This window comes from Empidonax traillii, unplaced genomic scaffold, assembly GCF_003031625.1.
Source record: "Empidonax traillii isolate 1590-97213 ecotype Southwest subspecies unplaced genomic scaffold, ASM303162v1 scaffold1028:size206112, whole genome shotgun sequence".
Taxonomy (NCBI): domain Eukaryota; kingdom Metazoa; phylum Chordata; class Aves; order Passeriformes; family Tyrannidae; genus Empidonax; species Empidonax traillii.
In genome coordinates, this window is record NW_020956221.1 from 129214 (window position 1) to 156344 (window position 27131).

The window sequence follows — 27131 nt, forward strand, 5'->3', positions numbered from 1 at the left end:
CAAGCCCAACCTGGAAAACTTGTTTGCAGTTTTATGGATGCTGAAAAGAGATAGGGCTATTTTTTCTTTTCTTTCACTGCTGGACAAAACTTGTCCAGCTTTATTTTTTTCTGTCCTTTTGTAATTCCCAAAAGAATATCCTGGTCTTTTGCCACATCTACTTCCAGTAGAAAGTCAGAGTTTCCAAGGCACACACAAATTGAAAAGATTGGGAGCAAACTTAGCAGTAGCTTTCCCAAATTTCATGTAAAGTATCGACAGAACAACCAGCAGCTGAGGTGAAGATAAGAGGGATGCATTCACTTTCATTAACAGATTTTAAAATAGTTCATATTTTGAGAGAGTATTTTTACTATAACTCTTAAATCACATAGAAATACCACCTGTCACATTAGCATACTCCAATAAATTATTATAAAGCGCTTTCCTATATCCAGGTGAACATAGACTGCATAGCTGACAGTCAAATGAGCAAAATTATTGGCATTAACCTATTTCTATGGAGTTGCATTGATATATCTCACAGTGTTTGATGCTGGTAAATTTTACAGCCACTAGGAATATGGGCTTTTAACTTTTAAAGAAAAAATGTGTTTCTGAACCACATGGCTGCAAAAAATAGCTAGAAAGTGTAACCAGTGTTTGTGTCCAAGGTTCAACCCTCCCAGCTTCATACTTTGCATTTCACCTTATTATTAGACTCATGATTCCTCAACACTGAAGATCCCACAGAGGACCCATAAAGCTACTGCACTGTGGAATTTCTTCCGTGTCTTTCTGCTGCTTCATTGCTGTGGAGCAGCCAGAAAACTCCCTGTCTACCCTTTGTGCTGCTGTGTCTCACACACAGCCCAGTATGAACCACAGGTACTGTCAGACTTTGCTTTTTTCTTTAGCTTTAGCAAACGCAACACACTTAGAAGCACAACTTAGAGGTCCTTAGAGCACACTGCTCCACTGTTAATTTCATCTAGGAATGCTCTGCAGCCAGCTGGTTTCTAACCCCTTACACCAGAAAACTATCAAACCTTCAGACAATTTAAAATGCTGATTTCTGTAAGATTCAGGAGTTCAACAGTATAGGGAACACAAGCAAGAGGAACTGTCCCCCATCAAAGGCAAACAGATGTTGCTATAACCTTTAAGAAAACCCCTGCTCTTGGAAGTGTTATAGTAAATATGTAAATATGCTTTGAAATCGAATATCCTTCCTGAAGTGGAAGCCCTGGAGTACAAGGGCTCTTTGAGAGCATGTTTTGGTTTCATGGGATTGTACATATGCAACCCTGAGCTGTGCCCAGCAAAGCCAGGAGCCACTGCTACCGTCCCCTCTGGCAAGAACTGTGCCAGGGAGAGCAGCAGGTAAGGAACGTGTGTGCACCGGGACTGCAGTCACAGGCCTCTCACTGGACACCACGAATCTATCACCCCAACATACCACAGGTGGAGGGTTTCTGCCTTGATATAAAACCATCTCAAACATTTTTCATGTCCCTTCCCACCTCTTTCATGTGGAGTTCCCTCACCTCCCACAGCTTTTCGCTGGCCTGTTCATTGAGCTTCTGCTTCCAGCAATAAAAGGTCTCAGAGCTGGTAGAAGTTGCATTGCCATTACATCTGCACTATTAGAAATTAGCTGCACTTTCTTCGTTTACTCTGAAAGAGAAATGAAAGTCCAGCCCCCTCATCACCCCCACAGCCTCTACTGGACCTGCTCCAGGAGCTCCATGTCCCTCCTGTCCTGAGGAGCCCAGAGCTGGACACAGCACTGCAGATGTGCCTCCCCAGGGCTGAGCAGAGGGGCAGGATCCCCTCCCTGATCTGCTGCCAATGTTCCCTGGACCCCATTGGCCTCCTTGGCCTCAGGGCACACTGCTGGTCAGGGACAGCTGGATGTCCTCCAGAACCTTCTCAAACATTTTCCCTTCTCAGAGGTTTTCCTTCAGAGGGAAAACCAGCCCACCCATACACTGAAGAGGATTGGGAAGCAGGAGCACCCCGTTGGTCTTTGTCCTCAGGAGACTGTTTCTAATTGTGGAACATGGGTTGGTGCTGCAGTGAGCTATGTCTCAGCTGTGGTGCAGGAAAGGACATTCCTGGGCCAGGAGAAAAGCAGAACAAACCCAGAGGGTTTGGGGGATTCAGCAAGAGCAGAAACACGGGCACCTCATGGAAGAGACTGCATGGTGCTGGGTACAGGGAACGTTCTCCAAGGGAAAGGTACAAGGTGATGATAAGGTGCTTTCTGTAAGGCCACTTGACCTTAAAATCTCTTTAAGGGTGATATTTTGCCCTCGCAAGCAGCCAGTGTGAACAGCGGGTACCTCACGGTCAGCTTGAATGACTGAAACCAAATCACGTTACAAAGCATTTCATCTTCTGCACAATTCATGTCTCATAAGTTAGAGGCAGGGGATTCATAAGCTACCCATTGCTTGTGAAGCATCTTCCACAAATGTTCCCTTGGACCATCTCCAGGGGAAAGAGCGCTCTCTCTATTCTGTAACTCCTTCAGAAACCTACAAAAGGCATCTGGAGAGAGTTCATATGCAGAAAACCCCAACAACCCTTTGCTTTACGGGTGTAACCCCGAGATTTCAAAGGGCTTTCTCCTCTGAGGGGCTGCCAAAACTTCCTCTGTTCCCAGACAGACTGTGTGGATCACACAGTCACATAGCAGTGCCCACAGCTGCAGGACCAAGGGGGAGGGCTGGGCTGAGATGTGACCCCTGAGCAGTGTGGGGAGGCTCCTGGCAAGGTCCCACCGTGGTTTCTGCCCTGGTGTCCATCCCACATTGGGGCTGGGCTGGAGCACGGGCAGGCAAGTCCTGAGGAGGAGTCAGGGAAGGCAGCTGCAGAAAAAGCACGAGGAACAAACAGCTACTCCTTGGTTTTGCTTTGGGACAAAACACAGGCAAGATGGGAGACACTTGATTTACCTAATCATGCTTCTAGTTTTCATTATGGAAAGACAGGGCACATTGACAGTGCTGGAAAATGCACTCAAACTCCAGCCTCATCCTTTATTTTTCCCTTTCCTGCACTCATAGAGGGGCTGGAAGTTGATCATGGGGGAGGGTCCTCATCTGCACTGTACTGATTTGCAAAGGCAGTCATTCAAAAATAATATTCTGGGTCGAGTTCCTGGAGAGGGATGTTGGGGTTTTGTGGTGGGGAAAAGCTGGCAACCTTGACTGTAAAAATCTTCCTTCACCCCTTACACATTTATTGGCTTGTTTTCACACCTTGCCCTCTTTGAAGGATTATATGCAGTAATATGATGCTGTCTGGAGCTTCAGACTTTTCAAAGGTGCATTCAAGCCTGAAGCAAAGCCTTGCACCCCAAAAAGTACGCCCGCCCCCCCCGCCAAAGTCAGATCTGCACTGATTGCCTTCCTAAACTTTCCCTGCCTTTCTGTGTGTGAAAGAACTGTGCCACTTCTGTGTGTTCTAACACATCCTTCTTAACTCAACAAAATTGCCATATCTAAAGCTTTAACTGCCATATGTCCTATGCAGACATATGAAGCATATTTCTCCTTTATTCATATTTTATTGGAAGCCTTACAAAGCACACAGACCAGATGCCAGTACATCAAATTCATCGTGCCGAGCCCTGATTATCCAGCCCCTGAAGCCCCAGCACTGCCATACAATCCTTCCTTTCAGGAAATAAAAGCCCCAGACCAGTTTTCCCGCAGGACCACTTGTGGGTAGGAGCTGAAGCCCTTATTACCGGAGGTTCCTTGGATACGATTTAAGGTTTGAAAGTCCCTCAGATGGCTGTTCACTCATCATAACGTGCCTCTCAAAGGCCAGGCTGGAGCTCAAAGCTGGTACACCCACCCAAAACCAGGGAAGCACTCAGCCAAATATCTACATCTAGCTTAGTTGCAGCAGCCTTCTCTTTTTCTCTGAGTAGGAATGCAGCAGATGAGGAGGGATATAAGAATACACAGAGGGCAACATCCCAAATATGCACCACCAGAAGCTGCTACCATGTGTGAGGAAACTTCATGGCAGTCACAGCAAAACGGGGCTGTCCCCTGAACCAAATCCACTTTGCAAAGAGGAGATGAAGAAGGTTCCCTGACAGCTCGATATGCTATGCCATGACAAAACACCAATTAAAAATCAATGAATAGAGCAAGATTATCACTAGCCTGACATTTCCTCCTATAGTTTGTGGTGTAAATCAAAGCATGACACACTCCGGAATTTTAGATTTATTTACATGTGTTTGGGCTGACCATGTTTACTCACTCAGGGTTTCCACTCCACCACTCGTTAACGCACTTGGCATGGTCTCATGTAAATACATCTAGGATTTCAAAGGAGGGTCATTCTCTGTTCCCCCCTCCATGCAGGGGGAACATGCCAGGACTATGCTGAGGATATGGAATGAGATCACTCCAGCTCAGTCACTGTGGGTGGGTAACGATGAGGTTCCCTCTGGTGTGTGCCAATGTATTCCAAACCCTCATTACAGTCATGATATATTCATAGGAACACAACAAACCCATCTTTGAAACTGTTCCTCGATTTTCAGTCTACTTGCTGCTTTATGGCAGCCACTCCTGCAGTGCTTTTCTGCTGATGTAATGCTAACTGGCAGCAAACAGGGGGGGAAAAGGCAGGGGGGTGGTGAACGGAGGACAAATGGATATAACGGAATGCAAGGAAAGGATGGTGGAGGACAAGGATGGAAACCCAGGACTCCAGCACACACCTGAGGGCGTAACTTCAGACCAGTTCTAACCCCTGTTGGAAAATCACTATGAGGAGTCAGCTCTGTGTGGAAATCCCAATGTGTGGAAATCCCAACACTCCCATGGGTGGTCAGCCTGAGGGGAGACTCTGCACTCAGGTCACATTCACTGCACTCAGAGTCACACCCTGTCAAGCCCGTGCTCCTTTTTTGTTATTTAGAGCTTAGGCAGGTAAAGCAAAGCTTCTTAAAACCCAGCCAAGCACTGGAAGTTGCAAAAATTTCAGGGTTTTGGTTAAAAAAGGGTTCAGTGCTACATAAGGGAAGAGATGCCTCTCTCAACCATAAAACCCCTGCAGCAATTCCTTTCCTCTGTAAGTCCAAGGAATTGCCCTGGTCCTTGCAGAGGCAATGCCCTGCAGTGCATAAACATCAGTTCTGGTCCCAGCTGGCATGGAAGTTTTTTTCATATTTATTCTGTGCTATTGTGGGAATAAAGTCTATGTTGGTCCTTGGCTTTATTTTTTAGACTCTATGGTAAAGAGTTTTGAATTTATTTTACTTAGAATAGAATTTTCTTTCTTTTAAATACATCTGGCTAGTTGGCATAAAATAGAACTATAGCTGGCTCAATCCCTAGAGTTTAAAGGAATATTTCAGGTCACAGGGGATTTAGCTCAAAATTTATTTCACGATTATGCACTCGAGGATTAAGGCAAAATAAAATCCATGCAACACTTACTACTTTATATTTAAAATTTAGAACTGCTTTAAAAAACCCAGCCAGAAAAAATATATTTCTTTAACTTGTAAAAGATTGTTGTTAATCTTTCAAGTTTTAGTGATGAAGTTATCTTTCTGAAACTGCACATATCTGCGAAATGCCTGTTTGCATGAAATGACAGGATTTCTTGAAGTCACACTTCAAGTGGGGGTTTTTGTTTGTTTTTTTATTTCGTTTGAGGGATGTACCACATTGATAACCCTAACTCTTCTACTGTACTTAGGATGGGATTTCTGAAAGCACTCATTATTGCGTCTAACTCTAACTCAGCTCCATCCATATGGCAGCTTAAATTATGTCATCTTAGAAGACTTTTGAAAATCCCCAATTCATCCCTCCTTTAGACCATAATAACTCATTTTTGCAGGGTACTGAATTAACACTCTTAAGAACATCGTTTTTCATGGCTCGAGAGTTTACCATCTGGGTTTCTAAAAGCCCAGAAACACTGGGCTTTCCCCCAGGTTTGGGGGAGACACCAACTGCAGGACCGACACCCGGTGCTGTGGGGCTCGTGGGGCAGCTTTTGAGCTGATGTAGGACCAAGGTAAAAATGAGCTTGTTTCCTGCTTTCCTGTGTAACATCCCTTTCCCTACATCACGTTTAAATGTTGTCTATCTGCTGGTCCCCTTCCAGTCAGCTCCCACCAGGGCTGACCACAGCAAAACAGCTCTTGTGACCTCTGCCAGGTGCTGATTTACCTGAATTCAGTTTTTGTATGGAACTACCCAGCTCAGATGAGGAGCACTTGTAATACTTCTTGGGAAGGCCAACAGCAGTGCTGAGAGGGACTCAGCACTTCCAGCAACTGGCAGAAAGAAGAGAAGCTCTGAGAGATCCACCACATGGATGAACAGCACGAGGCACGTTTGAATTGCTCCCCTCCTGGGACAGGTGTTCTATGCATTGTTTTTTTTCTCATCTTGAACTACAGCTTGACTGAAACTCGTCCTAAGCAAGCCCCTTGACTCCCCCGTGGCTCTGCAGCACAGCGGTTGTGTTTGAGAAGCAGGAGTGGTTTTGTGCAGGGTTTGTGGATGTATCCGCCGTGGGAGGAGGAACTATTTTTAGACGTATCCTGATGCCTCATTGTGTTTATGTAGAAAATTCAAAAACAGTTGGTCAGAGAAAATTTGCCTTTTACCATGCTAGCACATGAGCGAGAGCTGACTCACATTTTTATTATCTGAGTGGGTCTCATCTACTGGAACCATCATTTCCAGCAGTCACAGCTTGTACTTCTCACATCATCAGTTCCTTCTTTGCATGTCTCTCCCACACATATTTAACCTTTCCAGTATCAAGAATAAGGGAAGTGGGAACACCCTATTCACTGCAGTATCCAAAATAAACCACTCTTTTGGGGTTAAAATCAGAACAGCAATTCCAGCATACAGACACTGCTCTGCATCTCCCACCTGCTTGGTGCAAAGGTACTCTGGAAGGCCAAGGGGAAGCACAAACAAGCAAAGGCTGCCATGAGTTTAACAGAGGAGTCTTTGCTAAGCTATACCAAATAAAGTCAAACTTCAGGATATCAATTTTTTTTTCAGTGTGGTATTTTCACACAAAGATTAATACACCTGAGTTTTGTTGCATGAGACAGGTCTCGTGAATCATAAACAAGTCACAGAATCCTAAACCTGGAAGACATCTGAAGACATCACATCACACATTGCTCCCATCCTAGGACAGACCAGCTCTGAATTTTTCAGTTCTTCCAAACCTTTATCAAACACTCTCATGTTCAGTGATAGAAACAACACCAATTTCCTGGGCAGTCCTGCCCCAGTGATTCAGATTCTTACTCTTAATTTTTTTCCTAATGTCTGTTTAAACACAGTCCTCCTCCTGACCACCACTGGTGTAAGGACCAGTTTTCCTTCTAACACTGTGGCTTACTATTATGGGAAACAAAGTTTTGAATAAGGGAAACATGATTTTTCTGAAAAACAAATCTAGCACTTGAGATTGCAAAACATGAGTTTGGGGTTTTTTCCTGTTTTAGTGCATGTCTCTGCTTACTGGTTTTAGTCAAAAGCATTATGGAAAAAAGCTGCCTTTATGGTGTCTCAGAAATTCAGTCCCAATATGATTATGCAGTAAATCAGCAAAGGCAGACTGCTCTCACGGGACTGAAAGGCTGATTTCTGGACCAGAATGGTTTCAGGAAAGTTAAACCTTTTGATTCTTATCTGAAGCAAGCTATTTGAAGCTGGCCTGTCACTTAGTAGTCTGGCTTTTCACCTCCAGAGACTTCAGTTTAAATCCTGGTTTAGGTCACAGTGAAAATGAGTTTGGTGGTTTGCATCCTACTGGACTTCTGTCAACAGTGAGAAACCGCCACCCAATCCTGCACAAAGGGAGAGTTTTGCTCAAGAGAAAGCCTGGACTGGAATCCCAGAGGTCACTGCAAGGCCGGGCACAAGGGCAGTGCTGCAGCTGCACAGAGAAGTGTGAACAGCACCTGCCACAAGGAAGTGCAGGGACCAGCACTACAAATTCACTGCTGCCTTACCTGGGGCCTATTGATTGTTTGTCCAAACTCAGTGAGTTTGTCAAACTCGTTTTGAAACAGTACCTTCACATATTATTCCAAAAAATCTGATGAGAACCTCATCATGAGCAATGGTGACAGGGAAAGCGATCTCAGACACTGCACTTGAAATTAAATGGTTTGCAATATGCTTTACCATCATCCCCACAGAAAAGAGCTGTTAGAGAAATGATGTGTTGTACAAAAATATTTCTGTATGAAGGTATATTAAAGTCTGATATTGTTGACCTCATGGGAAATACTAAATATAAGGAAAGTCAAAATAATGGTGAGTTTCGGAGCAGAGTATGGATTTTACATTTACTATATGAAAAAGAAAAAAATAAGCCTAATGTAAAATTAAAAAATGCAAATAATATCTTCCTTGCCTTTTGCTCCTGTGGCCCTTTTCTCTTTCAATCACACACACAGAAAAAGGTGTTCAGGTGTTCCAAAGCTGCAGATGCCATCAGTGAAAGGGCTTCCCTGTAACCCAAAGACTAAAAGGACTTTCCACCAGCCTTCCAAAAAAGTTCACATATGGTTTTAGACCAGAGACCTGAGCCTCCCCTGGCATAGCTGGAGGCCATTCCCTCTCCTCCTGTCCCTTGTTCCCTGGAGCAGAGCCCGATCCCTCCTGGCTTCCCCCTCCTGTCAGGGAGTTGCAGTGCCAGAAGGTCCCTCCTGAACCTCCTTTTCTCCAGGCTGAGCCCCCCCAGCTCCCTCGTAGGACTTATCTCCAGACCTTTACCAGATTGCCAGTGTGATATTGTAGCTCTTTAGGAGTCAGTGACAAAAATCTGTAAAATGTGACTCCACACATACTATCTCAGTGCAGACTGGATGCTGAAGTGTCAGATTAGACAAACAATTTGGATGTTGTAGGCTTTATTCCCAATGATAAGAATGGCTAAAAGAGCTGGATAGGGAGGAATAGGAGTGTTATGATACTTGTGTTTGTCTTTCTGCAATTACAGGGAAGAATTTAGATGAAACCATTCTGCTGTCTGTGGCTTTAATGAAGACCACTTGCCTTGCCTAATCAAAAAACCAAGAAGTATATAGTTGAGATCCAAAAATATCTTGGTTTAATGACGCACACAGGCAGAAGTTTATAAGTGGGTAAACTTCCTTGCTGCTCAGCCCCAGTGCACCTGTGCAACAGCTGGATTTAATCTGTCAAGGACTGTATTTTAGTCTGGATTTTAGGCTGGAAACTGAACAGTGCCCCACCCAGCCATGCTCCAGTCCACAAACTACTTTTAACATTTCAGTGAGGGTAGAACAATTGTATTCTGTGGGTTAAAGAAATCCAGGGATGATTTGTGTGTTTTGGGGAGTTGAAAGAGAAGAAAAAAAAAAAAAGAGAGAAATTCAGCCAACAAGAAAACAACCCAACCATTTGCCTAGTGCAGCAAACAGAACATCTGGACTTACTGATAAACTGATTGATACTTATGCTACATTCCTTCCAGAACAGTATGGACAGACAGGACTCTAATCAGTACCACCTAAGCTTGTGATGGTCACAGTTCCTAAGAAATAAGATCTGCACTTCTTCCCTCTCGTTCAACAGTCACAGACCCCAGCAGTCTGCACCAACAAACAGACTGAGACACAGAGATCAAACACTGCCCAAGGGCCAAGCACAAATAACTATCAGCCAAAGGCCAGAACAGTAAATAAGCCAAGCTCTGAGCCTACAGGATTTCCCAGCAGCGATTTAGGAAACCTATCTTTGGACACTTTTTTCCTCCTCCTCCTCCAATCATGGGTAAAATCTTGATACCACTGACCTAAGTGGAGCCAGGTTTTTAACTGTCAGCCTTACCATACACATCCATCTGTTAAGCAGATGGTATGAGCTCAGGGTATGATCTCATACCTTCTCAGGCACATTATCAAAACCCAAAGCATCTACAGCAAAGGACCTGCATGTGACAAGACCACCTCAGCATCATGAAGACGAGCAGAGTTCTCTTTGCCAACTTTGCAGAAGGCAGGTTTTTCAAAAAGACCATAAAAACGTTGTTTGGCCTGCTCTGGGAGCTCTGACACTCCAGGACGCTAATCCTAAGGCTAAGGGATGTCTCACACTCCTTGAGACACTGCCCCTTCTCCCTTCCATTTTTGAAGCCACTCTTCCAGCATTGAAGTTCACTGGACTGAAAAGTGAAACACATCGTAATAAAATTATTGAAAACCCAACCTAATAGCCAATCTAAACCTCCCCTGGTGCACCTTGAGGCCGTTTCCTCTTGTTCTGTCTCATGTTATCTGGGAGAAGAGGCCAATCACAACCTCCTTTTCTCCAGGCTGAGCCCTCCAGCTCTCTCAGTCGCTCCTGGTGCTCCAGACCCCTCCCCAGCTCCGTTCCTTTCTCTGGACATTCTTCAGCCCCTCAATGTCTTTCTTGTCACGAGGGGCATAAAACTAAACACAGGATTCAAAGTGTGGCCTCACCATTGGCCAGCACAGAGGCACTTTCCCTTTCCAGCAGCTCCAGATCAACACCCTCCCTCATTCCATGGCCCAACAGGTATCTGATACAAAGCTGCTCCTCTTGAGAGACTGATAAAAACCTATCCCACAAGCCATGACATTCCATTAGTTAAACATCCATCTAGGCCTGGGACCCTGGATTGAGTTCCTTGTTTTGGGGCTTAATTATGTGTGACCTCAAGTGCCATTGCAACCACAGAAATTAAGAATCCTCCTGAGTCCGGTGACCAGGACCGAGCTCTGGGAGAAGCTCTGCTTTAGATCAAACAGGTCATTCAAGGCTGAATGAAGTGGGAACACTTGCTTTTCATTTTAATGAGGGAGAGGGAGGGAAACTAGCTGCAGTTGACCTGAAGCAAATGTTTTTTCGAAAAGTTTTGCTGAACTGGAAAATCAACTTTTCACAAAGCCCCTGATCAACACAGGGTTTTATGCTGAATACAGATGGATAAAGCCCCCTATTGTATATTACATTTTTTTCCTTAGAAATACTATTATTTTCTTTCTTTGGGCCATTTTTTCCCTGGGAATTAGCTTTGCTTACACTAAACTAAAGTTTGAGCTTAGACACTCAGAGGTGCAAGGTGAGATTGCTAATCCCCTAGTGCAGTCTATGGAAATAAGAAAGCCCTCTCATTTTAAAGATTTGTCAGCGAGTTTCAGTCAATCAATCACAAAAGAAGGATCTCAGCCTGCACATATGTAGAAGGAAAAAGCAATTTACCAGACACATGCATTTGAAAACATAAAATAAGCAACCCCCAACCCTCTGCCCGAACAGAGCATCAGATCTGGCCGAGGCTGGGGGGTTGGTGAGGAGACCAAGTGACATTCCCGCGGTGTGAGAATGTGCACACACCAATTACATCTGGAAACGCACAACTCGGGGTATTATTTGGGGGCTGAAGGTTTCACCACAATAGAGTGTGAGAGGGTCTTTCTGTTGGTGACAAGCCCTTTCACATGGCTGTGCCCTGAAAAGAAAGGAATGCCAACACACCGAGTCACTTCTGCATCTCCTGTCACCATATTTTTCTTTCCCATGCTCATCTCGGCCAGCTGTTACACTGTCCCAGCTCATCTTTATTTGAACAGCTTGATGGAACTCTGGAGCAGCAAGGCAAGCAATTCCTGTCCTCATCCCCAGCTCCTCCTGGCCATATTTCATCACACAGACACACAGCTGACTGACTGACTTACATCCAGATATAATGGTGGGTGGCAGAGCTCTGCAAGTAAATTCCTTTTGCAGAAATTCCCAAGAAGCAATTTCAATATAGCTTTATGCAAATCTCATTTTTAAATGGCAGCTCCAATTCTTCTACTTGCCTTTGGTCTCATGAAGCAACTAGAGATTCTGACAATGGATGCTGGAGTGCTCCCACATTTCAGTGCTTGTGTGACTCCTACATCACTGTGCTATTTGTTTGCTCAAATATTTTATCTTAACAATACTACTGAATGGTTAAGAAGTGTTCTGAATTTCCCCCCTGACATTAAGGACCAGATACTCTCCTCCTTTCCTGCCAAACTCCCAATAAAGAGCAAAGTCTGAACATAAGCATCTAATGTTCCCAAGGTGAAATTTGGGCTCAGAATCTGAGCACATCTTTCACAAACACAGTGATTAGGCAAAAAATATTTCAGTAAAAAAAAAATCTGAGTACCTAAGATTTTCCCGCTCTGATTGCACAGGACTGAAACCTTCTCATCAGGAAAGAGAGAAGCATGTTTGGGAATTAAATACCAGGAGAAGTCCTTAGGCCTAAAATCCCTCAAGGAGTCTGAACATACACAAAATACATTTCCTATATTGAGTTCAATACCAAACACAACTGACTTTGTTTTCAGCATCCAAAGAAAATGTATTTAAATTATCTGAACAGGAGACACCAGAGCTGTTTGGGCAGAAGAGATGAATGGGGCAATGACTGCTTTGATCTGCAGCTTCAGGCACGGCCAAAGTCCTGTCCTGCAGCAGAATAAAAAGCTGCCAGCCCCAGAACACAGGGATGCACTCCCAGGAGGATGCAGAACTGTGGGGTTGGAGCCAGAGGTGATACAGATTTTCTGGCCACAGGAAGGTGCAGTAGCACATGTTACTGACCCAGTGCTCCTTCCCAAGGCAGGAGGCACAACTCTTGTTGGAGAAAATCACTGCCAGTCTGCAGATGATGTGCATCTACTCAGGCAATCACACTGGATACCCAAAAATCTCAGCTGGCATTGAGAAAAGCAGATCCCCCTGGCCAAGGCCTCCCTCTTGTCAGCAGGGACAGATCCCTCTGTGTCTCCCACTGCGGGTCCAGTTGTGACGGAGGCACCTCGTGCTAGCAACCTCCAGCCCACATCACTGTGCTTCCTCTGCAGCTGCTCAGAACTCTAGGCCTCTCCACAGCACCCAGCCTTCCCTCAAGGCAGATTGTTTGTTTCTTTCTGACCACAAGAAGAAGGCTGGTTGCAGCATTTGCTTTGGCTAAAGTAAAAACACACTGTAGTGCAGGAACTCTCCTCATCCCTCGCCGAGCGAAACCCACACGGTTCCAGTTCACAGTTCTGACTGACACAGCAAAATAGTTCACAACTGCTTTTGAGGCCGTGGCACTCTGCAGGGAACCCTTCTTTGCACACCTCACTCACAGGCTGAGCTGCCACACGGGCACGAGGGGCAAGGTACTCGCCGGAAGGGTTTTGAAGGATGGCACGGGACAGGGTTTCCAGGGACGGCATAGAGCACAACAGAGGAATACTCAGTCTAGCATGGGAAGGAATGGAGAGCTACCCAGCCACACACCCAGCCACCCAGCCTGGGGCTCCTCAGGCACCAGTTCCCCCCTTCCCAGCACCAAGCCTCCTTGGCTCACCCAAGGCTCACTGTAGGTTGGGCATTCCCAGGGGGAAGTGTCCTGCTTTCGCTCCTCTGAAAGCAGCTTGGGAACAAAAAGAGAAATAATGCTTGGAAACCTTATTTTCCAACTTTGTGCTCCTCCTGGCTGCTGGAAGAGCTACTCCAAATCCTCCTTATTGCTCATACTCCGCTCACTAAGGCTGCTGCCTTTGCCTGCACAGTCCCCAGCTCCCTGGCACATCTCCTGGCTGTAAAACACAGCCACCAGCAGAAACTTGTGATAAGCCTCAGCGTGGGTCCAATCCCACAGTTAATGGAGTCAGAGAAAAACTATACTGAGCTGGGACAAATCTGTAAATTTAACCCCCATCTTTTGTATCATCTAACAGTATGTCAGAAGACCATAACACAGCCTGAAAGAGGGTAAGACAATGTGGTTTCCTGAGACTGGGAGGGACTGGAGCCAGTGACCCAGGAGGTCCCATCCCTTCCCATGCTCTTCTTTTCTTTCCATGCTCCCTTCTTGCTGTTACACATCTAAATTTAGGCTGTAAACTAATTTTAACTGTAAGGGGCATGGGGTTGACTCTTTTGAGTGTCTGACACACTGTAGGAGCAGGGTAACTAAAACACAAATGCTTATGTAAATTCATCTTTGATTTTGTAATCAATTTAGTTCACTAATTTGTTGCAGGGATTGGCTGAAGTAACATGCCAGAATTTTTACTGCCTCTGCCATAAAACTGACAAGCGTAGGTTTTCTGTTTTTGTTTTTACTTCCTTTCAAGTGTAATAACTTCCCTTTTCATAAAATGCCAACATATTCTTTTAAAACTGTCAGGCTGCCATCAACCTGGTCATGATCCAGTGCCAGGCCATAGCCAGACAAGATGAGTTACAAGGTAATCTTTTCCCTGCCAAACAATACAAAGATATTGGCACCTTTCTCACGGCTGCAAATCAGCTCAAAGGGCCACAGAAATCAGAAACCCAGGAATCGCTTCTTCCTCCTTTTGGTGTTTGCCTTGCAAGAAAAGTGGTGCTCTGCAAGGAATCTAATGTTTTCATTAACAGCACCCTGGCTTCTTCCCTTTCTCCAAGCCTTTTCCTCCACTAAAGTCCTGGATATGATTTTAATGAAATTGAGGACACCCTCCCCCTCTCCAAGTTACACACTGGATTCCTGAACGCTGGTTTCAAGGAAACACTACTCCCAAAATGAAATACGAAGCAGCTGCACAGCTTTGGCAGGGGAGCCTGCACAAATGCCACCAAAGAATGAATCACTCTCTCAACCTCACTGGAAGTGTATCAATATTCCTATTCAGGAAGGCCATCCAGCAGTGGAGACCATCCCTTACATAATGTAGAAAAAATAGCACAAAAGGTCACAGAACTGGAGGATTGATCCCATTTTTTCATTTGGCTGCCAGGGAAAGTCAGGCTTTTCAAAGCTCCTCTGCTGGTAAATCAACACATCAGCACAGTCAGAGTTTTAAGACAGATCTTTAAAGCAGTGGTAGTTTCACCTGATTCTGAGACTGCACTTACGTCCTTTGCTGCAGCAATCCCTCCGAATTCCTTTTGCTTTTGAATTCTTTGAGATGTATGTGGATGGTACCGAACTTCCACCTCCTTCTTCCATCCCCCATTTGCGATTCCAAAAGAGGACATGCCAGCCTCTTAATTTAATAGCTCTGAAAGGGCCTCAAGAATTGTGATGGAAACAAGTGTCTCCATGCAGTGTTTCCTGGGATAAGTGCAGAACTGGCAGGTTTGCACACGCAGAGATCAGGTAGGGATTGCGAGAAGATCCAATTAGTGCTTCTGTGAGAATGCACTTTTTAAAAACCATTTTCAGTTGTATGACCATACAGAACACAGTCACCCCAGCACCACCAGTGCATCAATCCTTGCTCACACCAGTTTACTGAGCAACACAGTATTTATGGCGCCCAAGCTGAGCAAAGTCAGCCTGGACTCTGCTGGAGACCCCCTGGTTTTCCCTTTGCCTACCTGGCACCACTGGGAACAGAGATCCCGGGGGCCAGACCCTGCCTTCAACTCAGTGTGTTTCCAATAAGGCAGAACAAGGGCACATTAAAGGCAGGATTTTCACCCACGGTAGCAAAACGGTTAATAATGCCAAGATTTGTTCCCAAACAGAGACAGCCGCACTCGCTGGCAATGCTTGCAGCAATAAAAGTATAAATATTAATTCTTTCACAACAGCGAGCATATAGGGATATGTTATCAGGTATTTGCTGATAATGCTGTGTTATGGAGCGATAATGGTATGGAGGAAAGGTGACATTTTTTTAGAATGATTTTTCAGAGTAGAAATGTCCTCTGCAAAGCACTGGGTTAACTAATATGTTACTGATAGTTATTGCTATAATGACTGGCTATTAAAACAGATATCCACACGTGGTACTCGCAAAAAACACCCATACAACAAGCAATAGTGTCCATCACACACACCCTTTTTGAAAAGTGAGGCTCTCATTGGAATTTAGTCAGCTTTGGGCTCTACACAAACTATTTAGCAACAGACAGCAGCCATTTACTAGAGAACTGCAGCAAGGTATTATCTTTGGGAAACCTGGCTTGGAATTTCCAGCAGTAGGTTACAGGTCCCCGAACTGGTAAGGGCACATAACTCCAGTACTCACAATACAGTGTTTGCACCCTTTAATCCAACACAAAGTATCATTAGAAAGGTAATGTTTGCAGTCACGTTAGAAATCCCAAAGCATGCAATATTACAGCGATGGCAGCTGAATATCAAACACACTGTTTCAAGGTATGAGGTTTGGGACAAGCACACAGACTGGGATAGGAAAAGTTTTGCAATACTTCAGCTCAATTGTTCCGGAATCATGAAAAGAATGATTAAAGAAAATAGAAAAGAAAGGGGACACAGCTCACTGAAAGCATGAAGTGATTTAGGAGTTTGTCTAGTTCTGCTTAGGAAGCCAAACGAACCACTCACCAAGGGAAAATGATATCCAGTAAGGAAAGGAAATCAGATGAATACACAATTTACACACCGTCCAGATAAGAGATATTTACCTTCAGATAACTTGAAATTCAACAACTGAAATCAAGTATTTCCGGTCTCCAAAACTCTTGTGACTTAGACCAACATCTTTATAGCTCTAATTCATGTAGTTTGAGATGAAAAAAAAAAAAAAAAAAGAAAAAGGAAAAGAAGAAAATCAAACAGAGCTTGAGGTACCTACACTCCAACTCCATCTGTTACTGGATACGCAGCAAGATAAGGTACAGTCAATAAGGAAGTCCTCAGGCAATCTTCTGCCTATAGAGCACTCCAAACAAAGTAGTCCTCTTTTTCTTCCTCAGTATATTTCATTTGAAATGTTTAACTAGAAAATGGGATTAGATTAAAAACAAATTTCCAGGGAGAGCTGCACTTAGGCTGCAGTCCAAAGCCCAGTGAGAAACATTAGACATGCAAGCCATGATGATGGAGAAACCAAATTTCCACTCTTAAATTATATAGTAAAATTAGCAACAAATCTACTCAAAAAAAAGAATTTAAATATATTAGTGGTTAAGCAGCACTTTCCTTTCTGATGACATAATGCTGTTCTTTACATCAAATCCAGCCTCACTCAAGGGTTGCTTTTGACATTAAAGTGGAGCCCAATAGTATGAAAGTACATTAAAACTGGTGTGAAGTTGAATTTTATATGCTCTCCCAGACATCTTGAAAAAAGTGGTCAGGGTTGTCTTGGTGTTATTGAAACCCAGTTTCTTTCCTAATACATGAAACTGTACCCACTGGATCTCGGTGGGTCAGGAATCAGCACCAGAATCATTCTCCTCTCCATCTTTGTGCAAGTCTCAGTGAAGAGTCCTCTCCTAATGCCAAAGAACTCAGGAGGACAAAGTATCAACATTCCCATTTTGCACATCGTGCCAACAGCCTGGAAGGTTTTAGACAAGAGCATGTGGAGGGGTGTGAGGCAAAGGGAAAAGCCTGCAGTGTGTCCACCAGTGAGCTCAACATCTCTTGTAAAGGGGGCACTGGTTTGATGCCAAAGTTCTGATAACATACCAAACACATAACTAAGCTAAAAGACAAATCTTATAAAAGACCAATCTATCTCCTCTCCTAAGGAAAGGACTCACTCTTCCCAGGAAATCCCATACGCTGTAGGATGTACAGAGAGTGAGCATTCATTTGGGCAAAGCCTGAGGTGCTGCTGCACCTACAAACTCAGTCTGGTTCTTGCCTCAGAGAACTTCCAAATACAGAGGTCAAGAGAGACAGGTAAAAAGCCAAAAGGGACACAGGGGCAAAGGAGAACAGCCTTGTAGAGGTACCTGCAACAAGCTGCAGACAAAACTCTGTAGGCATTCCTCAGGTGCAGGCTAATAAAGATCTTGAAGGACAAGAACATAATACGTGATTTTGTATCAGAATCCTCTGACACACAAACAGCAGCAGTAGAAGGGAAGCTTGACATATTCAGCATATGGCAGTGCACAGTTTTTAACAGAAAAATAACAAAATAGCTCTGGAAATGTCACCAACATACCTTGAGCACAGAGTGATATTTTTAAATTATCTATATTTGTTTTGACATTTCAGCCTTTACTATTTACATACTCTCTAACATTAATGTTGAATCAATCTGGCTTTATTTTAGCGGGCAACACTTTATAAACACTCTAAACGTTCAAGTTTCCTCAAAAATGCCTTCAACATGCAATTTGGATGGCAGCCAGGTGTGAAAATCCACCTCTGGCTGAAAAGTACTAAGAAATGGAATGAACTTTGGAATGGAGAATATGTGAAGTTCAGTTACCCAAGTCATGAAAAATACAGCAAACATGCAGAGTAGCTGGTGTGCCATCTCACACAGGCTGATTGCCTAATCCACCTTTCTTTGGTGGACACTTGCTCATAGCAGACTGGTGAGTATAGCAGTGCCAGGGCTGTGAGTCACATTCACACCCCAGTTCAAACTTTCAATGTATTTAACAGATTTGCCATAAAGAAGAAACAGTCCCATAACAACGTCACAGTCAGACCCCACACCCCAGGCACCCTACAAATAGGAGGGGATCACTTTCTGCAACACAAATGGGAGGGAGAGAACCCTAAACACTCTTTGAAACACCCAGCTAGTAAGTTTTAAAAAGTAGTTTACCTTGCACATCCCTTTCCTCCGATGCTCCACCGGCACGGCCGAGCTCCGGGCAGCACAGTGGTGATTCCCTCCACTCCAGCTCCAAGGGCAGTTGCAAACCTTCACAACCGTGTTCTGCCCTGGCTCTTTTGCTTCAAAGAGAAAAGAAAAAATTAAAACAGAAAAAAAGTTAAACAGGGCACAGAATTAGCACTGTCCTTTTCACTCTGTGGTGGAGCAGGAATGAGGATCAGCTTCCTTGCAGAAATCCTCTAGAAGAGAAATAATATTTTTCTTGTTCCTCTTCATAGGGGTTTGAAACATGATTGGATTTTAGGAGCTGAACCAACAGGAGAGGAAAAGTGTTCTCACAACTAAGTGCTTTCCTTGCATTATTTCCTAGCATTTATGGGACAGAAAAAAACCCAGAATAAAGTGACTGCCCTGCCTCACCTGGTCATTATTAGAGTTAATCAAACTAGAGAGGCCACACCATCCAATTTAAGCAGAAATACGGAGGGAAATAATTTTTTTTTTTTAAACTATTTTTCTTTCACTGCTTTTTAGGAAGAAGAGGGTAATCAGAAATTGTCACTTTCTCACTGTGTGGACAGGCTAAAGCCAGAACTGACATGTTTAACTTGGGAGGAGTAAAGGTGAGATTTCTGGTGAATGGCAGGAGTCAGTTAAAAACTAAACACCTGTCATATTAAGTAGAAAGAAACCTGCTGTCTACCAAAACTACGGAGCAGAGTCTGACCTCACCTACAGAGAAGTTGAATTACAGGCTATTTGTTACAACAAACAGAAAAATCCCAGGGGACCCAAGCCAGGAGTCAGGCTGGGCAGCCAGGCTGGGCAGTGTGTCACAGCTCTCTCCCCACAGTGACAACCTGTCCCTGGTGCAAAGAGCAGCCCTTGCAAGGAAAAATGTGTTCCTTGCCCAGCCAACCTCCTTTTTCTCTCTTGGCCCCAAAGCCAGGAGGAAGACAGTTCTCCTGCTGTTCATCCCATAGGAAGTGCTGCACCTTTTCATACAGGGAATGGGAAATAAAATGTTACACATGAAGTGCAGATATCCTTCAGAAACCTTCAGATGGGAAAGGGTAGGCCTGTCAGTGGGAAAAAACTCTGTAATACACATAAATGGTCACAGTGAAGTGAGGCATGCCCTTGCTGCTTTGTTGTCCTTCACCAGACAAGCAAATTACAGCAATGTCACTATTTTGCAAGGTGAAAAAGCATTTCTTACCATCCTGAGTCTCTAAATGATCATCTGGAGACGCTTCCCAATGACCAGCCCTCAGATCTAACGTGGCAAGAAGCAGGACCTGCCTCAAGGAGGGCAGGGCACGCAGTCGCTCCTTGGAACGCAGCCTATCACCCGCTGTGGTTTTGGCTAGTTGATGAGAGAGCATGGCCACATTTCCCTTCTAAACCAGAAACAAGGCTTATGGCATCAGAACTGTTACAGCAGGGCAACAGTGGTAGGAAAGAGGAACATGCTCTGTGATCCCTTGACGAAGGAGGGGTGGGCAAACAGACCCCAGCTTGGAAAAGAAGTGTCTAAAACTGAGCCAGCTTAGGCCAAACACCTTGGATGCCCTGAACAAGGTCTGCACAAGAAATGGCAGATTAAACTCCATCCACATCTAGAGAAGTCAAGTGTAAAAAAAGAACAACTCATGTTCTGCTTCAGCATGCAAACCTAGAGGGACACAGAGAAAACCCCTCCAATATGTCATCCAACTTCTGCTGCTGCCAAAAACACAGAGGAACTGAAAACAAGTAGTTTTGCACCTTTTTTGCTTTCCATACCATGTCAATATGACAGAACAAACTCAGGAAGTAATTTGGAATACGACAAATGCCACATAAGAGCTACTACTGCTGCCTCTGCAAGGACTGGTGATGATCCATTAGAGAACTAAGACAGCATAGAAGGCCAGTCACTGCCTTCCATATACAAACTGAATATGTTATAATTATATTAATCTTCTTACTTATAAATCAAAATTTTAATTGAAGGCCTAGTTAATCGTAGGAAGCAATGGCAAGTATAAGCCACAGCCCACTTGCTTGCCAGTGTATTTAAATACCATTACCAAAAGTGCATGCATACAGCTGAAAGGTAGAACAGCTATAATTGAGGGGGAAATTTGGCCTCGTCTCTAAAATCAAGCAAAAATGATAGTTAGATTCATATTAAGTAGAAAAAAAACCCCCAACCATTAGTTTCCTAGTTTAAACCTCTCACTGAAAACACACTTTAAAATCTGATACTAAACAGCCCAGCCATAGTCCTGGTAGAAAATACAGCACTACAGATGACACACTGGGAAAAATAAAACAAAATTAACATACCAATGTTTGTGGCTGGACCACTGTACCATTACTGGCATTTTGCTTATGTAGTGATTCCATTGGTGTTTTGCATTACATGGCAAAACCATAGGTTCCCCTTCTAAGAAAAGAACTGTTTATTGTGCCAAATGGTACATCTGGAGAGAAGTACTGCCAGCCTGCAATGATAACAACAAAAAAAAAGATTAATCCAGTGCCTGCTGGCAAGGTTCCTAAATGATGATGCACCTCACAATATTCCTATTAAGAACCATATTTTGGTAATGTATTGCCTAAAGCTGGAAGGCTGGAAAGCATTTCTAATCCATTATTCCATGGCTTTTTATTTTTTTGGCAAATCTTACGGCTGCAGGGGAGACGACTGTGGTTTTGGCGAGATAACATGTATTATTAGTGCTTTGCTTTATTTTTTTAATTAAGTGATTCTGTTGCCTTTGACTGTCAGAGACACTATCAGGCACAGAAATCGTTTGATCATCAAATGAGTAATTTCAAATGTAGCCTTTTGCCTGATAGTGTGGATTTAGTGTCATGGGGTATTTATGGTTCAGTACATGCATCAGAGAAAATGGGTAGAAAGGACCTTTTAGGTCGCCCATGGTCCATTTTAACACGTACTTCCCAAGTGTATTACCACAGAAAGTCCAGTTGTCCCTTCCAAACAGTGACTTCTGCCACTCCTCCTTGAGGTTCCTGCACAGGTCAAGCTGCTCCTGGCAATGGGATTCCTGCAGGAGGAACCTCAGTGCCCCTTGTTACAGGGGCTCTGCGTGGCTGAAAGTCTGCCACCGTGCATGAAGCCCTGCAGTGGAGCAGACCTCCAGCCAAAGCTTTACATTCCAATTATACCTCCTTTTTAGCAGGGCTTTCTTCCTGACAATTTCACTGAAAGGAAGCAAAACCATCCCAAGCGTTTTAGAGCTCACAGAGTGAGACAGACAGCAGCCAGGTCTGCTGATCAACCCCAGTGACACAAAACACAACCTCTGCTCGCAGAAGGAGCCCAGCAGATGCTGTGGAAGATGCTACTGCAGCAAGGCAGACGAGTGATTCAGGGTAGGTTTAAGACATAACCAAGCCCACGTGTCCCAGCAGACAGGGCAGGGGCACAGAGATGCCTCGGAGCAAAGCTCTGTGGTGCCTGAGCTGTACCCAACCACCCGAGAGCACAACCAGGCAGACGTGCAGCTCCTCCAGAAGCTGTAGGGGCTCTCTGGTTTTCAGGTTTGCAACTTACAAAAGGCCATCCAAAGAATAGGAACGATGATTTTTCCACTAAAGGTGAGTGATTTTCCAACTGAAATACCTCCCTGATTCGGAGGTTCTAGGCATGCTTTCTGGAGTTCTTGGAAAGAGCCCCACCTTAGAGGTCTTGGAGCAGAAGTTCACCAAAACATGTCTCTGGAGTTGTTCACAACCAGTCTGAAGTAGTCTGTGGAGCATATTAAATACTCAGCGGAGGAAAAAAGATGATGTCTTTTCCTAATAAGTATTTCACCCCAGAAAATTCCAGAGTGCAAGCTGACAAAGCTGAGGTAGGATATTTCAGGGATGACACATCAGTGCACATCAGTGGCAAAGCAGACACAATACAGGTGAAGTATTTGAAATTCTGTCAAAGCTTACGGGTTATAATTACACTCGTGCTGCTTTCTTAGGGCTGGGAGGGGTGAGATGTGGCTCTCAGGGTTCCACCCCTCAGAAGCTGCCTTTATGTGTGAAATTTCTCCTCAGTTAGAACAAGGACACTCACAGAGTGGGCTCAGGGGACTGCTGGTTTCAAAGGGCACATACACGGCCCCATGGCATCACTGCTCCTTTGGGTGTGTGGGAGCATGCTGCAGAACACCTGCAGGGGAGATGTACCTCTCCAGACCTTAGCTAGCTAATTACCACCATCCACAGCATCCATGATCACTGATAGAGTTAAACCCATCCCTTTCAGAAGTCTCTGTCGTCCTCTCGCTCACAGGGACAAATTGCCAGGCGTCACAGGAAGCTTCCATGTACCACCATGTGAAGAGTGTAAATCACAGCAACATTTATCAGCGCTTCCCACAGCTGGGAGCACCTCCTCATAAACCCACCATGCACAGTAAAGGACAGACTTGAAGTCTGCAAATGAGTCAAGTCTGGCAAACAAACTCACCTGTCCTCCAAATATATTGACATTTTTCATCTCGCACAGCAGTTCCTTTACTTTCCCAAAGATCAGAATTTTTACATTCCAGGAGGTAGTTTTCAGGAGCGCTCTCTAGTTCCTTCCTGAAGAAACATGTTAGAAAATTGATCTTATCTAAGTTATTTCCTTCTTTGACACGGAATATTTGTGGAAATTTGAACAAATTTGACTCAGAGCAGCATCCCTGTCAACAAGGGAATGAGGGGAGTTAAGACACAGGCTATGGAACTTCCCAAACAGCTTTGGGGGCTCATCTCTACAAAGTCTTTTATTATTTGTTTACTTTTAATGCCCAGATCTGTGCTTCATTTTATTGAACAATCAGCTCTAAAGTCTTCCCAGGGGCATTTAACGTGATTCTCTTATTTTAGCGTCAGACATCAAGTCCATAAGTACAGCTCTCATGTCATGCATCGTGAATTTCTGATTAACTTATTTTTATGCGGCGAAAATGTTGTATTTCCTGAAAAACAATGTAACAGCAAAAGAACAAAGTTCACCGTGAAAATAGATGTGGTGTGGTTTTATCCTATGATAATGTAAAAGTTCCTTAATATTTAACTTTCATAATAACAGCTGAATTAGACACATGCTTCCAAAGACTAACTGTTCCAAGCCTGGCTATTTCACAGATGGTGGATGCAAAGATTAAGTGACTGCCTGAAAAGTAATACAGGAAGTTTGTGGCAGAGCCAAAAACTGATTCAAGGACTCCTGATTTCTATGGGAACCACAAGGCTATTGTGCCTTCCAACTGGTGTTATTATTTGGTACCTGTATACAGCGTTTGCACTCACCATTAAAATTGCTCTCAATACCTTTAGAAAACACCAGCTCTTACCTCCAACAGGCCCCATGTTTGGCCTCACCAGCCCTAATGGTCCCTCAAACGTGGATGGAGCCCCAGGAGCATCTCCCACCACACACCCAGCACTGGCAGCCCCCCCTCCTCAGTCCCACGAACACAACCCCACAGACCCCCTCCTCCCACAGCCTCCTGAACACGATGTGCCTGCAAATCTGGCAGCATGGCATGGAAGTCTCACCTGTGCAGTGGTGTCTGCAAGGTACCTGTGGTTCAGGAGCCCTTCCCAGCGTGGTCTGGGGGACCCACACCCACCCGGCACCCAGCAACTCCCATCGCAGGAACGAGCTGCGGGTGCTCCCGGAGGGACCTCTGCAAATGTATCTTTGCAGAGCTTCAGTTCCAGGGAAAAAAAAAAACCCCAAAGCTTTCACCTTTCATTTGGGATAGCTGAGAACATGGAAAATGAAAGACTGCAAGGGAGAGATGCAGGCAAACACAGCCGGCTGTTACCGCTCATGTTACTGCGTGCCCTGCGCAGCCTCCCCGGTGTGATTTGTCTGCAGCTGCACAGCACGGCACAAACACAGCCCAGGCACTGCAAAAATACAGCCCAGGCACTGCAAAAATACAGCCCAGGCATTGCACACCAGTGTGTCCTGGCACTGATCACCGTGAAACAGCTGCTGCACCTCGTGTCCACATGGCACTGCCTCGCTCAGGGTCTGCCTAAGTCAGATCCTGATGTGCCAGAAGCCATCAACTCCAGCTTCCACACATCTGCTAAAAGTGCTGAGGGGAAAAAAAAACAAACTTGAAAAATGTCTGTATAGAGCAATAAATGAATATGGAAGTCCATAGCGCATCTAAAAATCTAAAATTAATCACTATTTTTAAAATAGCCGTTATTCATCTTTTAAAAATGTCTTAATTTTCACAAACACACATACCTGTGTTTATTGTTCTGTAAACCAGCTCATCCAGATTTGTTTCTATTAGCCAGATTCCATAACTTACAGTGGATCAGAAATGAAAAGCTGGATCCTGTCAAAGGATGCCAGAAAACTTGTGATTAAAAAAGATTTCAGGGATGAAGTTTCCCAAGTAACCACAGCAAAACCACATATTGATCACTTGAGCTCAGCACTCTCCCTTTCCCAAGGGAAAGGACTGTTTACATCAGTTTGAGAGGAAGTGGTAGAAAGAATGACTGTAATAGTGCCCTGTCCAACATTATTTCCTGGCGCTCTCAGCATCTGCTGATGTTTGAAGTGCCTGTGCACAAAGTGTACCTTTGCTGAACTTCTCAAAATATGTGAAATCTCAACTTTTCTTGGAACAACAAAATCAAAATTAGGTGATCATGGATATGTAAAACCAATGCCACCTTCTCCCTCTCTCTCCGTCCACCAGCAGTAGCCAGCAAAAATTTGTGTTTGAATCCCACCAGCACCAGTGGAAATGTGTTACTCAGTAACCTTAGAACAGAATTTATTTAATTCATTTCTATTCCCTGTCTCCAGTCAGAATAGTTCCCATAGAAAACTCAGGAAGCTGTGGAATGACCATGACAGCAAAGGGAAAGAGTATTACCATGAGAGACCCTACAGTGATCTCTTGTCAATATTACCATTTGCACATTCTTTTTTAATATAGACATAGAAATTGTGAGGAAATACTCCTTTCCAACAATGACGTTTATTTCTATGGAATGACAGGAGATAGCAGGAGCACAGGGAGTGAAACAGAGGGCATCTGCTTGGCATTCGGTGCCTGATAGTCGCTAATGTCGTGGTTGGAAAAGTTTAATCTAGACTTTGCCTTAAAAGAAAGAGGGGAAAATAAGGGTAATAAATAAAAAGAGATATGTGACTGTGGTGGAGGAACCCTTGTGATCCTGCACTGGGAGAACTATCAGTGGATTCGGCACTCCAGGAGAAGGAGCACTGCTCTTCCCTCCATGCCAGCTTCCACATAATCTTCCCCCCCATCTCCAGCACATCCTTCACAGCAACAAGCTGTCCTTGGCATGACCCATGTTTCCAGCTAGTAAAATCCTCCTCTCTTCCCCCCATTCCCTCAGAAGGCATCACTTTTCTATTTTAAAAATATCAAGTCACCCTATCTCAGCTGCATTATAAACAAAGACAAACAAAACAACCCAAAGCAGTTTTGTGTGTGTGGAACAAGAAAAAAAAAGCACTTCAAACCCAAAGAAGTTTCCAATAAGTCACTCATTGAAATTCAGGAAGAAAAAACCCCAAAGGGTAAAAATACCCCCACGTATCCAAGTTCTCTGAGGCCATTTCTTTCCCTCATCTGTGTTCCATCATCTTCTTCCTTATCCAAAAAAGTTGTGGTGTCCGTGGGAGTATGAAAAAACATTGGTGTGACCACCGAGAGGAACTCTCTGTCTGGCAGCACAAAGCCACGCGTTATCCCGTCTTCAGGAACCCAGCCCTGCTCCGACGGTCATAAATATTCTCTGATGACAAAGCAAAGGGTGGTCATTCATCCACACTGAATAATACTGGAAAACCCTGAAAACCACACTGGGATCTGTGCTCTGTCCCCAGCACCCAGTGCTGCCACCTCCACCCTCGGTGGAATCCAGGCAGGAATGCTGGGCTTCTCCCTCTCAGAGGTCCCAACCCACCTGGTGGCCATTGCATTTACCTCAGGACAGTCTCAGCCAGAGCAGCACCGCAAGAAGGACTTTGGGGTTCCAGAGGGTGAGAGGCTGGACATGCCCCATCCCAGAAATCCCCTGTGTGCTGGGCTGATCCCACAGCGTGGGCAGCAGGTGAGGGGGGTGATTCTGTCCCTCTGCCCCCTCAGGTGAGACCCCCCTGCAGAGCTGCTCCAGCCTTGGGGAACAGCACAGGAGGGACATGGAGCTGCTGGAGAGAGTCCAGAGGAGGCAACAAGATGAGCAGAGGGATGGAGCAGCTCTGCTGGGAGGAAAGGCTGGAGCAGTTGGGATTGTTCAGCCTGGAAAGAGAAGGCTCTGGGTGACCTGACTCTCCCATCCAGTACCTAAAGTGACCCTGCAGGAAAGACAGAGGCAGACTATTTACCAGGGCCTGGAGTGACAGGGAGCTTTCAGAGCTTTACAAAGCATTTATCCACGTGTTTTCAAAAGGGACGATAAAATAGAAAAAAAAGACTCATTCCACTACTAACTTCACACTACACTGCATAATCAAAGATCTCCCAGTTTTCAGGAGAGTGTTACTCGACAT

General features: G+C 44.6%; 2 long non-coding RNA genes across 3 annotated transcripts in view; both read right to left on the reverse strand.

Moving 5' to 3' along the window:
* LOC114068282 overlaps positions 1-18681 on the reverse strand; it is a 74979-nt gene extending 56298 nt beyond the window's left edge. The window contains exon 1 of the long non-coding RNA XR_003573547.1: positions 18560-18681. This is a non-coding gene — a long non-coding RNA (uncharacterized LOC114068282). The remainder of the gene's footprint in view (positions 1-18559) is intronic.
* A 2227-nt stretch (positions 18682-20908) lies between these two features.
* LOC114068281 lies at positions 20909-24934 on the reverse strand. 2 transcript variants are annotated; one of them, XR_003573545.1, is made up of 5 exons: positions 24840-24934; positions 24582-24681; positions 23052-23167; positions 22265-22334; positions 20909-21060 (listed from the first exon to the last, which is right to left on the reverse strand). It is a non-coding gene; the product is annotated as an uncharacterized LOC114068281 (long non-coding RNA). The 2 variants fall into 2 exon arrangements; XR_003573546.1 differs by lacking the exon at positions 24582-24681.
* Positions 24935-27131: the final 2197 nt, after the last annotated feature.